This window comes from Nelumbo lutea, chromosome 8 (assembly GCF_056320005.1).
Source record: "Nelumbo lutea isolate HS-2025 chromosome 8, American lotus-T2T, whole genome shotgun sequence".
In the NCBI taxonomy this organism is placed as follows: Eukaryota; Viridiplantae; Streptophyta; class Magnoliopsida; order Proteales; family Nelumbonaceae; genus Nelumbo; species Nelumbo lutea.
In genome coordinates this window covers 48,192,783-48,197,538 of record NC_142691.1, presented here as the reverse complement: position 1 = coordinate 48,197,538, position 4,756 = coordinate 48,192,783, and the positions used below count along the sequence as shown (strand labels likewise).

General features: G+C 36.3%; 1 long non-coding RNA gene across 1 annotated transcript; it reads left to right on the top strand.

Moving 5' to 3' along the window:
* Positions 1 to 682: 682 nt before the first annotated feature.
* Positions 683 to 1,507, top strand: LOC148844041 (uncharacterized). Its single transcript, XR_016103146.1, has 2 exons — positions 683 to 858; positions 1,075 to 1,507. It is a non-coding gene; the product is annotated as an uncharacterized LOC148844041 (long non-coding RNA).
* The last annotated feature ends 3,249 nt before the right edge of the window (positions 1,508 to 4,756 follow it).

Genomic DNA, 4,756 nt, shown 5'->3' with positions numbered 1-4,756 from the left:
TTCTGAAAAGAAAAGAAAAGAAAAAAACAAACAAATAAACAAAGCAAAAACAATAAAAAAGGATTTTTTTTTTGTCAAGTGGTTGTTACGCTGCTTGTATGCTTGTTTGAATGCGATCTTCCATGTTTGAGGATTATTTCATTGCTGCCATAAGAAACATCTCTGACATGTAATGATGGTCATCCTGATTAGTCTTACTGTTGCATTTGATCGCAGGTGGAGCTCCACATCCTAGTGAGATCGATGCAAATTCTAAGAAAGCTTCCCAATCTGAGGATGAGGAAGGGTAAAATGCATCTTTGAAGGAAAAAAGTTTCTAGGGGTAAGGATTTTTACTCATTGATTAACCATAGATGAATGGAACTTTCTTTTGCTTTGATCACGAGTTTTTTTCACTTAAGATTGGGGGTATAAACATGAGCTGCTTCTTACATCCTTCCAGCAGTACCACAAGTTCTTTCCATGAGTTTGAGCTGTTTAGGAGACTAGGATTCCGTTGTCTACCCATATTGTAGTGTTTTAGGTTACGTTGCTTCATCGTAGACAAATCACGACTGTTGGACTTGAGTTTAACTCCCTTGTAGAGATTCAGTCAGAAAAAATACTACGTATCTCCTTGGTGTGAATGTGATAGTTCTTAGCATTTTAAGCTTAAATGCAAAATACTAACATTTGCTAGTAGAGTCAGAGATTTGAATCACGGATTTCAGCCTCACAAAATGACAAAATCCGGCCTCACAGCCTTGGCAGCCGTGTTTTGGGAACTTCTTCGATTTTATTAATGTGCATTGGGAATCGCCGTACTCGTATGAATTATGAATTTATTCGTGAGGAGACATTCTCAACGCACGGCTAAAGGTCTGATGTCCAAAATTCTCTAGCCATCCCTTACCCACTCGTATGATTTTATTCATGGGGGATCTTTTTCTTTTCTGTTTATATTTAGCGCAGCCATCTTTCTATCGTATTCTCTTTTCATCGGATGGCAAATAGAAAGAAGGCAGAGATTTTGACTAATGCAATTTGATGATTTGATATAATTCCGTTCTGATAATTTTCTGGTTGGGTTTGCAGGCTCATTGACATTGTAAATAAACTAAAAAGAAAAAAAAAAGAAAAAGAAGACCTAAAATGGGCCAAGGATAGCCAAGTGGTGGCGAGGGAAGAAGGGGATGTTGTACAGATGCATCTTTGGTGATGGTGGGGAAAGCATTTCTTCACATACAAAATTACACAACAGCCACATTCCTCTCCCACAGACTTGCCTTGCCATCCATGATCCATCATTCCTTTCAGGCTCGCCAATGAGACAAGCTTAGTAGTTGTTTTTAATGTAATGGTAGAACAGTTTACATCTGTATGAGTTAGATTAATCATTTTTTTTTTCTCGTTGCTGGCATCCCTAACAGATGGTCGCCTGTATATATTTCCTTTGGAACATTTTCACCCTTTAAATGTGTTATTCTGTAATACAATTTAGAGGATCTATTCCTCATTTCCAGTCGTAGTGGATGGGTATCATCGTGGGAACTTCTTCCTGGAGCTCGTTATCTATATATCAAATGGCAAACATGTTCGTTTCCCTTGGTATGACAAGGGTCAGAAGGTCTACGTCATTGGGTCCTGGGCATCAACAGGCATAATGGGATCCTTCCTGATTTTTGACATTGGAGTCTCAATTGAGGCCCAATTCCTGTTCTCATTTGTCTGAATCAAATAGACAATGGGAATAGATCGTGAATCAAATTATTTTAAGTTTGGGTTTCGACCGTTTGGTCACTCAGTTATTATGTTGCCCGTAAAAGATTAATTTGCTTGAAGTTCCGGACCTAAGTTTAAGCATTTACATTTAGGATATGGTTGGTTGATGGTTGAGACTTCTTGGTGCTACACAACAGGGGTAGCACATCCCCATCTTCTTAAACAACCTTAGGTATCTCAGATTCTATCGATTAAGGCTAAATTTAGGGAAAATTCTCGATTAGTACCCTATAATTTTGGTTTCCAAAATTTGGTTTCCAAAATCTAAACGTTGATAAAAATGAACAATCTTAAATCCTTACCTCTTCTATTTAAGAAAGTTGGGGTCATCAGAATGTTCACTGAAATGTTCACTGAGATGTGATCTTGATTTTCTGAAGTAGAAGAGGCAAGAATTTGGGATTGTTCACTTTTTGTCCAAGGTTCAAAGTATTGATTTGCCCATGTCTTGGCAGGGAAATATCGGTATAAAAAACAATCGCTTAATTTTTTTTTCAAAACTTGATTTTTGGAAATGTTTTTTTTTTTATTTAAATTATTGGGGTTCCCGAAACACTTGTAAATAGATGTTTTGAGACCAAAAGATACAATACGGTATGCTTGCTATGGGGCGTATCAAATCAATACTTTGAACCTTATTTTTATTAATGTTGAGATAGCTGATAAAGAGAATTAGATGACACTCGAAGGGCGTTTGTGTTTTTTCAAACGTCATTAAATTGCCGTTTAACAGGCTAATTAACGGTAGGTATTGGATTGGCATATCTTAAAAGTACAGGTATTGAATTGTTATATTTTAAAGTTTAGGGATCAAAGTGGCACTAGTCACAAAGTACAAGGTACTAATCGAAAATTTTCCCCAATAATACTGGAAAGGCATGATAACAAAAAAGAGTTAATCCTAATTACGGAGAAGGCATGATAACAAAAGGGTAGTACTAATCAGGAAATTTCCCCTATCAATCAAAACCCTTCATGAATTTTGATGAGTACAAATTGCAACTGATTGGAAACTACTGTTCACTTGTACTTGTTGATTTTATTGGTTATAAGCATTTGTTTAGAAAAGAAGTTGTAAAAATACGAATGCTTGGATGAATTTGGATGAATGAGTGGTAACGGCTAATCCAAGTTTTCACCTTTGTTAATAACTTTGGTGTCATTTGGCAAGTTTTTATAAGAAAATTTTGCAATAGCTTAGATGGCCAAAATATGTACTCAGTTTTTGGGTCTTGCCTTTAAATAATATAATTGTTTAGTAAGCAGCTGGGTCTATCGGGCTTTTAAAAATGGCTATTTACTATGCGGAAAGACCTAAAACATGAGCCAAACATTGGTCTTTTGAATTTACTGTGCAAAAGACTGTTAACCCCAAAGTTAAAAGCGTTCTTGTACCTTCTTAATAACAATCTTCTCTGAAAAGACAGCCTAATGAAGAGAGGTGCAAATATTAATGGTGACTGTGTTTGGTGTGGGGTTAGTGAGGATTCAAAGCATATTTTCTTGGACTGTGTTGTTTCAACTTTCAAAACATGTTTAGGATGGAGTTGATCTGAACCGAGCGATAAATAATGGGAATATAATTTGGTCAAGTGGTGGTCTAAAATTCACAATAAAGATATAATAGAGAATAATTTAGTAAAAGAAAATTGTACATTCATTTTATGGCATATTTGGAAGAATAGAAATAAAAAAAAAGATCGAGAACAAAGAGAATGCCTCTCAAACTATTTTGGAGAGATTTTATAGGGATTTTTTTAAATATTGCGACCTCTCTGAAAACCAAATGATAGCAAAAATTTAAAAAAATGGTATCTCAATTTTTGGCTCCCTCTAAAGTGTGTGAAATCAAAATTAATTTTGATGCTTCTTGTGTTGGGGATGGAATATGTTCTGTGGTGGCCATTACTAGAAACCACTTGGGCGAAGTCTTGGATTTTAAAAGTTTTTCGCTTGTCACTTCTCTGTTAATGCGGCATAGGCTTGGACAGCTTGAAAAGCCCATAATCCGGGCCTTAACTTCAGCACCAGCCAATTATTATTAAAGGAGACTCGAAGATTGTTATTTGTTGTCTCAAAGATTTGATCTATCCATGGAATCTTAGGAACATCATTTCATTATACTTGTAATGGTGTTGTTTTCTTTAGAGAGGCAAACCAACCGATGGATTGGCTTGCTCAGAAGGCGTTGTCTTCTCCTAATGGTGTTGTTTTCTTTAATTTATGTATTCTTCCTAAAGACCTTTATTTTATTTGTTTGAGTGACTTTAGGGTCGTGCTACCCCCGTCTTGTGTAGCACATCTTTTTCCTATAAAAAATATTAATAATTTTTGATAGAAAATAATACTACACTAATAAAAGGAATTCACAAATTGTTCAATACAAAGTGGAGGACTGTCGCACTAAAATACAATTTCTATAAAAAAACTTAGTGTTTTTGCGCTAGGGTATGAGCTAGGGCTGTTCAAAAGAATGTCCAATCCGATCAAACCAACCAATCCGGACCGACCCAACCTGAGTTGGCCGGATTTTCATCAGTATCGGTCGGTTTTGGATCGGGCAAATATATAAACCGATATACTGGGTCGGTTTCGGTTTTCTTGTATGAAAACCGAAACCAACCCGACCCGAACCGAACTAGTCTTCTACTAGTTCGGTAGTTCCTAGTTTGAATAATTTCTTGCTTAACTATAACTAGTTTTCTACTAGAACTAGAAGGCCCATTAGACAATTACAATTAGAATAGGCAATCTATCATGGTTTCTAACTTTCTATAATCTTTTACACCAAATAGACAACCCATTAGGCAATTACAATTAGAATTCAATTAGGTGTCATTTTGTACAGGAGCAAAATCAAAACTGACCCAAACCGACCCAACCCAACTCAAACCGATCAAGCCGGTTTGGCCTATTAGTGGGTCGGTTTCGGTTTCCACCTTAGGTAACCCAACCAGGTCGGATCGATTGGGAAAACCCCAATAAACTGACCCAA